Source organism: Vulpes vulpes, chromosome 14, assembly GCF_048418805.1.
Source record: "Vulpes vulpes isolate BD-2025 chromosome 14, VulVul3, whole genome shotgun sequence".
Classification (NCBI taxonomy): Eukaryota; Metazoa; Chordata; class Mammalia; order Carnivora; family Canidae; genus Vulpes; species Vulpes vulpes.
Window position 1 is genome coordinate 63,648,502 of NC_132793.1, and position 13,128 is coordinate 63,661,629.

The following is a 13,128-nucleotide window of genomic DNA, read 5'->3' on the forward strand; positions in this document are numbered from 1 at the left end:
CCCTTTTGTCCTAAACGCGACGTTTCTGTCCCGGATTCCCTAGCTCCATATCCAGCATCCCTATACAACCCTGCGCCTTCCTCCACAAGGGGGTCTGGGATTCTGGGGGGAGGAAGAAGGCTGAAGTGGCGGGAAGAGGAGGTGAGGTTTGCCGGAGGAGGGCTGCCGGCAAAACTCATTACTTTGTCCTCTTGTCATCCACGCCCCTCTTCTGGCGGGGAGCTCCGGGTTTGCGAACATTCTCCAGTCCTCTGCGCAAAAACGCATGGCTGTTTTTTTTTTTTTTTCCTTTATCTGGCCTTTTCCCTGGCACAACTCTGGAGACACCTGCCCCGGACCTGCACAACGCTTGGCGTCCGAGAGCTCGGGCCCTCCCGCTTCTCCCAGGCTCCAGGCGCAACGTAGGGTGGGGACCTCCCCCCGGTCCCGCAGCTGCGAGTCCTGAACCTGGTCCGTCGCCGCTCGGGCAGCTGCTGAAGCTGCGGGTCTGGCCCCGCCGGCCGTTTATCTCTGCGGGAGGTGACAACATCTGCCTGAAACGGGATACCTACTTTTGCAGCTCAATTTAGTTCCTAATAGCAGCCCTTGGAGGTGTGGTTAATTGATGGGGATAAAGGCGTAATGACTTGACGGGGAGACGCCAATGATCCCTTAATATACTTTTAAAAGAACCCCCCACCACCCCAACCGTCGGCGAGTCGTTGCTAGGTGCGAGTCTGAGACGCGGATACGCAGGCGGCGAGCGCGGCGCTAGTGCCTTCCTATTTAGAGGCTTCCGTAAGGGGGGAGCCCTGGCTCCCAGGGCTGGGGCACCTGCGAGCCACCAGGGCGCGCAGCGCGGGCTGTCAAGGGGTGGTCGCGTGGCCGCGGAGAGCGGAGCGTGACGAGGACCCGGGAGAGCGCGGGATGACAGGTGACCGGACCGGAGGGCGGGGAGGAGCCCCGGCCGCTCCTCCCCGGGCCTGTCACTCCAGCGGCCCTTCCCGGGCGCCGGGCTGGGTCCCCAAACGCCCAGCAGTTTGTTCCGCCCTCCCTAGGGCTGCCCCTCATCCCGCCTGAGCGAAGTGATCCAGTGGCTCGGCGGGAACCCGCGGGGTTCCGCTGTCTGAACAACCTCAGACGGACCCGAGGACCCAGAGAGACACACGTGCCGCTGTGTGTGTGTGACGCCCGAAAACGCAGAGCCTAAGCACGTGGCCAAATTGCTGCCGGGTTTGCGGAGGGCCGCGGGGCCGGGCGCCCTGGGTGCCCTTGCGGGTCGGAGCAGCCCGCGCGCACCACCTGCCCAGACGTCGGCTCGCCACTCTCCTCTGCACCCCCTCCTTCTCCCGCCTGATGTCTCTTTGCTCGGTTGCAGTTTGGTCTCCAGAGGGTCGAAAGATTGTATTACACCGAACAAACCCTCAATTTAGGGTTCCCTCAGGCACTGAGATGAAAAAAAAAAAAAAAAAGCAAAAATCCAGATCGCCTTTTTCCGTCGGCGAGCGCGCGGGCGCGGGGGAGGCCCTTCGGGTGCGGGCGGCTGGGGCCCTAGCCGCTTTTGGGATGCGCCGTTCCAGTCTCCGGGAGAAGGATGACCTTGACGCTGCAGGTGTGAGCTCCCTCTAGAATCGGAAGGAGAGACGACTCCAATCATTGTCCCGATTTCATGCTAGTGAGAGATCGCAGGTGTGGCGGCGGCGGCGGCGGCTATTGTCTGCCTTCCTCCCTGAGCCCACGTGCCGGGCATCAAAGAGTCCCAGGGAAAGGTTCGTTTCCCCAAACTCTCTTGCGGGCGAGGCCCTGGGGGTCAGACATTTGAAGGCACGTAATTGCGAGCCTCAACTGCAGAGTGGGCCTGTCTCGGCAAGGCCCTGCCCTTCCACCGTGACTGTCTAACCTCATCTACCCCATCTGCTGTGGGTCCGCCCTCCGGGAGGTCGAGGAAATCGAGGAAATGCGACCTCAGTGTCGCCCCGCCCCCCTCGCCCGTCCCGCGTCCCCGGCAGGCGGACGCCCCCAAGACTGTGGTCCCCAAGACGCCCAGGCGGCCCGGAGTCCGGGACAAGGCCGCAGGTGCTGCCCCAGGTGCGGTGCACGGCCTGGTCAGCCGCCCTGGCTCAGGACCCCCCCCGCCCGCCATGAAGGCCTGCGGCCCCCGGACCGACCGCCAGGGCCCGATCTGTCGGTGGCGCCCTTGGAGCAGAGCGGCGGGAGGCCGTGGGCCCTGGCTCCCGGTGGGGAGGGGGCTCCCCTGCGAACCGGTGCTGCCCTCCGCCAGCCGGGCTCCCCCGTGGGCCCCGGGGCCGCTCCGTCCGCTTCCCCTCTGCTCCCCCCGACGCGGGGGTCCCCTCCGGCCGCACAGCCGCCCGGGCCAGCGGCTCCCGGAAGCGAGGCCCACATCCGGGCGCGAAGCCTGGCTCGCCGCGCTGGCTTCCGGGCGCTCGACGCAAGCGTGTGGCTGCGCGCGTGGGGTCCGCGCGCCGGGCCCCGCCCGAGGTCAGGGGTCGCGCTGCCGTCGGTGCCGCAGGTGGGCTGTGCGGGATGCGCAGACCCAGGCCCAGCCAGGCTCCCTCAGGAGCGGGGGCTGCAAACTTCCCTGCAAGGGGGGGGGGGCGAGGGAGTGCGGGCGGCTTCTGGCCAACTTTGTGAAGTTCGGAGACTCCCTGTCGTCGTCGTCGTGGAAGGTGGCCGCCTCAGCAGGTGGGCGCGGCGCGGGTTCGCGCCCCCGGGGCTCCAGCGCTCTGCGCCTGCGCGGGGCGGCCGTGCTCCCAGGCCGTCTAGGGGCTCGCGGGGCCCTGGGCGCCCAGACCGCCTGGGGCGGGGCCGGGGGGGGGGCGCAGAGCGCTAAGGAGCAAGGCTTGCGGCGCGGCCCCAAAGTTTCCTAGTTTCAGGAGGAACTCGGTCTTAAGAAGGCTTCCAAGTCCGTGGGAGAGAACTTTGTGGCCTTTGGTGTTTTCGGAAAACCTCTCTCCACGGGGCGGGAACTGCCCGGGGGGTGGGGGGGAACCTGCTGTGTAGTTCATGCCAACTGTTTTGGAGGACCCCGTATTTGTTTTATCATCTCGCAAACGAGACGCGTGGGTATGTATCTCGCCATCAGTACACTGAATAGTATGTTCCTTCAGACAGGGATGGAGAAACGGAAATACCACCAGCCTCCAGCCAAACCTGGGAGGACTGATTGCAGGGGAGCTGGTGCTCCAGATGTTGCACTAGAGGCGCTGCGAGTGTGAGCAGGTAATGCGGGCAAGAGTGACATTGTTAACAGAAAGCATCTAATTAACAGTGACTTCATTTGATTGGAAGGATGAAAAAGCCTTTTTAAATCAATCCAGATTCACTGGCCTAAGCTCAGCCAATTTATGAATATGGAGCCTGACTGGGCTCTGCTTTCTTTCAAAGATGTCATCTTAGGGGTAATAGCATAGGTGAAGTCATTTGGTTACACTGTGGAAACTTTTATAGTGCCTTCCTTGGGAATTTAATTCAGTGCTTCTTCATTTTATTAGGAACAGACTGACTCCATCAACTCTGCTCTCCATGTTTAGAGGCAGGACTGCTTGAAGCAATTAGGTTCACCAATTAGCATAGTTTTACTGACCCCAGCAGCAGCACCACTCCTTCGATTATCCATTTCTTCAAAGTCAGGGGGGAAAGCTGGAGTACAACATGCTTCCCAGGTGTCTACGTTGGGAAAATAAGTCCACAAGCAGGGTAGCACAGCAGTGCAAAAAGCTTTCCGATAGTCCCCAAGTGCTTCAGCAACTTTGGTGGATTTTTCTCCCCTTTTCTGATTCTGGATCCCGTACCACCTCCTTACTTTCACATAGCTTTTTTTCTCTTTTTAATTTAAAAATTTTTTAAAAAGATTTTATTTGTTCATGAGACAGAGAAAGAGAAAGAGAGGCAGAGAGAGAAGCAGGCTCCATGCAGGGAGCCCGATCCCAGGACTCCAGGATCATGCTCTGGGCCAAAGGCAGTGCTAAACCACTGAGCCACCCAGGGATCCCCTCACATAGCTTTTAAAGCCCGTCTCCTTTGGTTGTATTTTGGCAGAGTTGGTTTTGAGAAAGTGAGCTTCCCCCCTTCTTTGATGTACACCTGCATGCTAACAAAGCATACACAATGTTAGGGTCTAGAGAGAGAAATCCCAGAAGGCTCCTTTAAACATCTGTTAGGTGACAAGATAAGGGCTCAGGTCTTTGGGTGTGTGTATGTGCATGTGTATGTTCCCACGTGTGTACATGCTGCAGAACCTATGAGGAGAGGTCACAGGTGGAAACTGGGAGATAAATCCTTGCTTTCCCTAATTCTGAAGGTGTACCTGTGAGGCTCTGCTCCAGTCCCCTCACCGTAACCTCAATCAGTTGGTGCCCAACATCTTTAGTAAGAGCAAATGTCTGGAGCTCAACACAGTCTAGGAAAGAAGGGGCTTTGCTCTTGCCACTGTCGTATGTAGTGAAGGGATTACATTTACATAGCTGTTGTTTCTCGCTCCCCTAAAATATATTTTTCTCTGTAAGATTTTACTAGATTGAATTGCTGACAGTTCATCAGTAGCAGCAACAATGTAATACCCTAACCTTATTAAATCAATAAATACTAGATCCAATATTGAATTAAAAATGTATCAGCATGGCCAGGAATTGCAGTCATATGGCCATGCACTGCAGAATCGAAGATGCCACTCAAAAATTGACGTGGTAGCATTTATTTAACCTTTTTTTTTTTTTTTTTCTATTTTTCATCTGTGATTAGATATTCTGGGTTTTAACATTTCAGGGACCATTGTGATAGGTTTTTTGTTTTGTTTTGTTTATTTCTTGGAAGTCCTTTTCTCTCATGTCTCACATTTAACCACAAAAGTGATGCATGTATTTAACAATAGTAATTTACTGTGACTTTCTCGTTCTTGTTCTGAGTTTCCATCTAGGAAGTATAATTCCACTCAGAATACATTACTCCAGTAAGACATACTCAGGTGCAGGAGTTTCTACACAGGCATGAATAAATTTAGGTGTTCTTTTGTATGTATAAATAAATATACTCAGTGTGAATGTATTGCTGTACGTTGATATGTTTATTTTTTAAAAAAGAAACCACTTTTAATTTCATCTTTCAGCATTGTTGATGACATTAAAAGCTAAAGAACTGCTTATTATTTCAAAGCAATTTTTTTTTCTTTTTAAAGATTTTATTTATTTATTCATGAGAGACACAGAGAGAAAGAGAGGCAGAGACACAGGCAGAGGGAGAAGCAGGCTCCATGCAGGGAGTCCGATGTGGGACTTCGTCTTGGGACTCCAGGATAACGTCCCAGGCTGAAGGCAGGCGCTAAACCGCTGAGCCACCCAGAGATCCACAAAGCAAGTTTTTTTATAATTTGACTTGCTGTTGGAACTTTTATGGCTAGAGGTGAAATTAAAATGTTCAAGTCTTTAAACTTAACAGAGTACTTAGAAAGTTACACATATTGTGAATGGTTATATTTTATATATGAAAAAGATACTTCATATGCGGTTTACCAGGAATTGGTCAATTAAGTTGTAGATTAGTGGCTGCATATAGAGTTAATCCCTGCTGAAAACAAGGAATGTGCTTAACACCTGGAATTTTAATGGAAAAAGTAATATTACTCTAGCTAGATATTTGTTTATACTGATTAATGATGCTAATTATTTAAAAACATTCATCCCCTATTGATGTCAGCTAGGATATTTGGTACTGAATTCTGAAGATAAAGTCATTGGGCCTTGGATTCACTACACTGTGAAAGAAAAAATCTTTATTTGACGAAATAGGCAATCAACTGAAATCTATCCTCTTTAAATAAACTGATTCCTCAGTATTTTCCCAGTGTTGGTGTAAGTTGTTGTCTGTGATGTCCCCCAGGGCTCTTTCCTCTGCTCTCTGATTTGCTATATAAAAGCAGCTCTGAATGATGGATTACTGTGTCATTGCAGCCTGCGAAGGATTAATTTGTTTCATTGATTTCTCTTTAGGCAGATTGCCAGAATTTGCTGCTTCCCACCTTTCCTCAAGACTTCTAGAAGTAATAGACAGTAATAGCCTAAGACAAATCAGCTCCTTTCTGTAAAAATAGAATCACGAAACCAGGAATCCTAATAAGAGCCATGGCAAACTTTTTATTGGCCTGTTGGGGAGAGCAATTAATAGGCTACTCTATCTGGTTCATCAGAGATAGTTTTAATTGAAACATTTCTTTGACTTGGTGACTTAAAAATCATCATGTTAATAGTTCTTATGTAACCATTTATAATATTTGTCTCATAAAAATTATCTCTAATTTCTAAGTATCTTATTTGACAAAGGAAAAGTGTTGTCTGTGTGATTGACACACACTTTTTTTGTATGCCAGATTTTAGGATCAAGTAATATAGCAACATAACTTTAAGTTAATTTATTTATAAATACTTATAGGATTATTTGATGCAAAGAAGTTTTAGAAACTTTGAACAAGGACATAGAATATTAGAACATAGAAATAGAATTGTTAAATTGTTTACAGAAAATATAACTTTGTGATTAAAAAGCTGGTATTTGCTTATAATAATTTGCAAAAGTTAGAAATGACACTTGGTGTATTTTCTCTAAGCCTTTTTCCTCCTAGCATTTACATGTTTTATTTATACATATGTAGATAGATATACCACTTTGTCTCCTGCTTTTTTCGGTTGGCATCATACAGTGAAAAATTTGCTGTATAATTAAAATTATTAAAGTCATTATTTATTGACTTTAATGTTTTAACATGTATGATTTAATTAGTCATTGTTCTACTATTGTAGAGTTAGATTTCTAATTTTCCATTATTGTAAATAAAATGATGATGAATGACATTTTAAATAAATCTTATTCATCCTTCTGGTTATTTCCTTACAATGTATTATTACAAAAGAATTTGCTTAGATGATGGTACAGACTGTTTTTTAAGGTTCTTGATATCGATTCCCAGATTGTTTTTCCAGAAAGGTTCTTCTGGTTTATACTGATACGGTTTAAAAAATTTCTCTGTAGAGGCAGCATTCTAATTTATATTACATGAGCAAAGAAAACAGAACAACACTCTTTCCTTGTCTTCTGAAAGCAGTGGCAGCATTTTGCATATACTTAGTCTCTCAGAAGTATTTTCTCAACTGCAGATGTGAAATAGGCTGGTTATACAAATCTATTTGTTTCCCTTCTGTAGTGCTGAAAATTATATTGATTTAATGATCTCAAGTTATACTTTTTATGCAATTAGTTGTGTAGTAAAAACTAATATTGTCATGTGCTAATGTCTTTTATCCTCTATTGTGCTATGATAGTAGTCCATGCAATATCAGCAAGTTTATGCTTTTCCTGTGCTTTGCTGAAAGGAAAAAGGAACATCTGTTTCCATTATATATCTGCATCATAATGATAACAATTAAATAGCTTTTATGGTAGTATACAGTAAATATATTTTGCTGAATGACCTATACTTTCTTGTTGGAAAATTTCAGAGATTTCAGAGGGACTTAGTTTTTACAGGTAGGTTCCATGTAAAGGTTTAGAAAGGCCTCTGGTTACTTTAGGTAAATCACTGTAGTCTCAGTAAAAACAAACAAAGTACCCTGAAGATTAAACACTAAGCTATCAGATGTGACTCCTGAAAGTATTTTTTTAGGCAGATGTTTAGAGTACAAATTATTAGGTACCTCAGTATTCTTAAGTCGCTTAATCATGCTACTAATAATAGAGTTCATTTTGTGTTTTGTGCTGTTTGTGTACTTTTAATATTTTACTAGGCTGGAAAGTGGAAATAATTTTATATGGATACATGTGTTTTTTTGTGTGTGGGGGTGCACATACAAATATATAAATATATTTACAGCCAAGCACTTTTTTTTCCATATATTAGGGGGTCATACTGATATTTACCTTTTAAGCTCAACAGGAGAATGTTTGATGCCCATGTACTATTTCCATTGACCTTTAATATTCCAGAGAAATGTTTTCATTTATTTCATTCAGCTTTTGGTTAAAGATGTTTGGTGGTCAATTAAAAAATGATTAGAAAGTATTTCAGACAATATGTGATATATAGAGAAAAGTAAACAGCCCTGTACTGCAGACTTCGTTTGAGAAATAAAATATTACCAGTACAATCGAAGGTCTTCCCGATGGTATTCCCTTAAGGCTTCTTGAAGAGATAATCATCATTCCAAATTTGATGATTATCTTTTTGCCTTTTACGCATTTTCTTTAACATGTCAAAAAACTTGACGTAACGATTTGTCCTTTTAAATAAATTTTAACATGTTGGACCTCTGAAGACTGTTGGAACGTTTATAGTCTAATCACCTGTGAGTGGTCATGTTTCTCTGCTTTCTGTCCTCTTCTGTGAATTTGCAGATGGATCTACATGTTCTTTGGTGTCCTTCTAGCCATAATTAAAGTTTTTTTGATTACCTCTTATTTTGCGTATGAAATAAAATAAAACAAATAAAAGGCAAAGGCCCAGAGAAGTTTAAGTAATTTATCCAAGACCATATAGTAAATCCAGAGCCATGAATAAAACTCAGTTCTCCTGACTTCCATTCAAAACACTCTTTTCTTCAGTCCACATTGTCATCTTAGGGTACTGGCTGACTGACCACTGTGGTAGCCTGTGATTAAAGACCATCTACAGGCTTATATAACTTGGTGACCGTGAATGCAGGAGAGGGTTCTCTCTTAGACAAATTTTTCTGTGGGGAAAAACACTGAAGCCTTATCAGCCTGAAAGCTACTTATAGAATGAGAAGACTGTATGTGTCCTACAGAGCCTGTGATTTTCTTCTTTATTTTCTGGACTTCCCTGGAAAAAATGGTAGTTTGGGTACAATAAAACTGTCTATAGGTTTCTTACCCTGGAGTCAGTTTTCTGATCTCTTCATGGCATCTGGACTGGGAAAATAGGAATGGACACAAATATAAGTGTCTCTTTACATATACATGTATCTATTTTTTGGTATATTTTGACAGTTAAGACTGACAAATCGCTTTTTTTTTTGTAGATTATGCGATGGTCAGATCACAAACGACTTTCTATTTGAAAGTGAGTTTGTTTCTTGTTTCTATTTAGCAACCAACTTACCAGAGCACTAAAGTGAGAATAGCACAAATAGAATAATGTGGAAACACGTTTTTAAAATCTCTGGAGAAAAACCCTTTTCTAAAAATGGCAGCCTAGAATTACATGCATGTACATTCTCTTTCAGGTTTTTACTCTAACAAATTTAATTCATTCTTCGTTGAGATGAGTAAGCTTGAGTCATAATATTCACACAGTGCCATGTCTCGCCTATGAAAAAATATCAATATAACTAGAGATGGAGTTAATGTATCCTATTGTAAAACTATCTTCTTCCAAATCTCTTGCCTCAAGACCAGAAACTTGGCTTAACAAATATTTGCTTCCTTCTATAAATATGTACTAGGAAACTTGCGATAGTAGTAATCATTCTTTTAAGGGAAGGTGAAGCTACTAATAGTAGCTTTGTCAGTGCTATAAACATTCTCAGGGTAGTTGTGTTTTAACTAGCAAACCAGGTAACATATTTTTCTCTATTTTAGGTCAATTATCTTATGTATTCAGCAGCTTCTAGTAGGAAATTTTCCCTAGCATGTTAGTTTGGGGAGGAGAGAACCAATGTAATCAGATATCAACATTCAGTACACTTTTTATTTAGCATTGCTTTATTTGCTCACACTCACTAAATATGATTTCTTTCATTTCTGTACCTTTTCTGTCTGGAGAGAAAGCTCTGTGTATATATATATGTGTGTGTGTGCGCGCGTGCGTGCGTTTGTCTGCCTGCCTGCCTGCCTATAAATATTTCAAAGGCATTTCTTGTCTAGTTGAAAGTTCTGGTGAACATCTGTAATGTGTAATATAAGGAATTTTCTACACTGGTTAGATAGCCCTTATTGCTCTAGCAGGTTGGTGAAACTCAACAGAAAAGGTGTAGGTAGAGGAAATTAGCCCCTGACTAACTTATTTTCTTTGTGACTATAATAGGAATCTGGGCAGTAGTGGTGAGAATATAGATTAAACACCAAACCAGCAATGCTAAAACCAGAGATGCCAGTGAGACACAACAGTCTATAGTCCATATATAACATTTTATTTTCTTAGTTCTGTATCTCCTTGAAGAAAGGTGATAGGCTATTTACAGAAACATCCAAATATGGAAAAAACGGTATAGATGTATGTATTTATAAAACATATATATACTACCAGGATTCAAGATTATAGTTACTTAAATATCTACACTGTTTCTTCTCAGTCCTAATGACTTCACTTTAGACTGAGTTGAGATTATTTCAAAACTATCATTGGCTGTGTATTTTCTATTGACATAACCAATACACAATTTCCTGATGTGATCTCAGAATTTTTCTGTGGGCAAAACGGTGATTTTTCTTTTAATGTTAGATATGCATGTTGTAAAATTTTGTTCATGGCCTGTTTTGACATCCCAGCCATTTAGGATTTTGCCATTATTTGATTCTTATGAGAATTTTGTTATGCTTATTGTTCTTGAGGTATGGATAGTTAACACCTATTTATTAAGTTCGTGCCACGCTTACTGCATATGAGGTAGATAAAAGCATAGTCATTGCCCTTTAGGGGATAATTATTGATACGGTCTTTTGCCAATAATTAACAGATTATATTCTCTTAATATATTTGTGATTTTTAAAAATATTTCTACATGAAGACTTTAAGAGAAAAAGAAAGCATATTTAATTTTCTTTTTTTTTTTAAGATTTTATTTAATTTATTCATGAGAGAGAGACAGAGAGAGAGAGAGAGAGGCAGAGACACAGGCAGAGGGAGAAGCAGGCTCCACGCAAGAAGCCCGATGCAGGACTTGATCCCGGGACCCCGGGGTCACGACCCGGGCCGAAGGCAGGCGCTAAACTGCTGAGCCACCCGGGCTGCCCCCTATATTTAATTTTCTATTGCTGTTATTTACCTTTTGAAAAAATTCTTAGAATTATAATTTAGAATTGGGGCACCTGCATGGCCCAGTAGGTTAAACATCTGCCATCAGCTGGGGTTATGATCCTAGGGTCCTGGGATTAAGCCCCACATTGGCCTCCCTGCTCAGCAGGAAGCCTGCTTCTCCCTCTCCTGCTGCTCCCCCTGCTTGTACTCTCTAACTCTTGTTCTCTCTCAAATAAATAAATAAAATCTTTTAAAAATTATAATTTGGGATCACCTAAAATGATATTACTGTGGTATCATGAATAAATAGGGATGTGGCATTTGCTAACTTTAAATCATTTAAAAAATGTTTTATTTATTTGAGAGAAAGAGCATGAGCTGGGGGAGGAGCAGGTTTTTTAAAATAGTTTTTTTTAAAAGAATATAAGATCTAAGAATTTTTCTTAGTACTCTATTTTGCTTAAGTATGCCAATCTAATTATCTCTCTGTAAATAAAAACTAATTGTGGGTACCTGGGTAGCTCAGTCTGTTGTCATCTTCTTTCCATGTGATCATGATCCCGGAGCCCCGGGATTGAGCTCCATATCGGGCTCTCTGCTGAGAAGGGCGTCTGCTTCTCCCTCTGCCCGTCACCCTGCTCATGATCTCTCTCTCTCTTAAATAAATAAACATAATCTTTAAAAAAATGTTTAAAAAAGAATCGCATAACTGTTTCTGAAAAGCAGCCTTTGTGCTATTTTTTAGCAAGAAGCAGGTTCATTTTTTAAAAATTAAACTACAAAGTATATTTAAGTTAAAGTTAGGAACTACACTAAGTATGAAGGCAAAACATTTTTCATAAATATTTAGAAAAATACTATTTTGGTCTTCACATTAGCTTTGTTGGTAATATCATGGAATTTTAGCTTTGAACATGTTTTTGTAGCATTACACATGAACATGTTTTTATAGCTCACCAAAGTTTATTAAAAGATGCTAAGAATAATTACCATTTGCCTGTCTCACAAGAAGTGGATTGTTGATATATTTGCCAACAAATTTGGCCAATGTAGATAGCTGTTTTTGATAAATGGATTAACGAAAATACCCTTATCCTCTGTATAATAATTACAGTCTTTTTGGACTTAATTATGTAGTTTCTTCTCTCTCTTTATATATCAATGTAGGTATAAATTTCAGTTTATAAGTATTGCAATAAACAGTTGAAGTATAATTTGTATGTTGTGTAGAGTTTGCCTGAGATAAAGTCCTTTTGAATTTTGGGGATTGATTGGGTTTTGCATTGTTTATATATATATTTCTCAAAACAAATATACAAATTTTAAAATAAGTCCCCTTTATTTGAGTTACACTTTTTTTTTATATAGATTTTATTTGTTTTATTCATGAGAGACAGAGAGAGAGAGAGAGAGAGAGAGAGAGAGAGAGAGGCAGAGACACAGGTAGAGGGAGAAGCAGGCTCCATGCAGGGAGCCCGACGTGGAACTCAATCCGGGGTCTCCAGGATCAGGCTCTGGGCTGAAGGCGGCGCTAAAATGCTGAGCCACCTGGAATGCCCATAAGTTACACTTTGGAGATGTGTATTTTATAAGACTCATATTTTAAAAAAAGACAAAAAACACATCAGTAATATCTGGTAGAGGATTACAGTGGATTGTGCTATACTATTAAAGTCAGTCTCATGTTAGTCTAAGTTGTAAAGGTAGTTGTCTTAGACTGGCTAGAACTTAGTGACCTGAAAGAATAAGAGAGTGGTGTTACAGAGCTTTGAAAGCAACGTACGGACTGATCTGTGACAGAGCCAAAAGTCACCAAGATCCTATTTATATTTCAGTTTTGACAGATAGTTTTAAAATTCTGAAAGTCCTGCATCATATAGTAAGGAACTAGCCAAGGCTGTATTTTTATATATGTAGTGTGTATGATGGAGAGCTTTGTTCTTACATCAACTTACCTAATAGTTGTCCTCCCCAAGAGAAGTGTATAATATTCTTAATTTATGAATTTTACTTTTTATATAAATAATAAAATACTCTTACTATATGCTAAGCATATTTCATATATTATTTAATCCATTTATGTAAAATGTAAAATTCTCATTTTGCTGGTGAAGAATTTGAGGCTCAAATGTGGTTAAGTAATTTGCTCAGTCAAGTCACATAGAAGA

At 42.6% G+C, this 13,128-nt stretch overlaps 1 long non-coding RNA gene across 2 annotated transcripts in view; it reads left to right on the forward strand.

Annotated features, from left to right (window-relative positions):
• Positions 1-13,128, forward strand: part of LOC112915493 (uncharacterized) — a 141,759-nt gene that overhangs the window by 7,130 nt on the left and 121,501 nt on the right. For both annotated transcript variants that reach the window (XR_011997033.1, XR_011997032.1), the window contains exon 2: positions 3,112-3,219. This is a non-coding gene — a long non-coding RNA (uncharacterized lncRNA). The remainder of the gene's footprint in view (positions 1-3,111; positions 3,220-13,128) is intronic.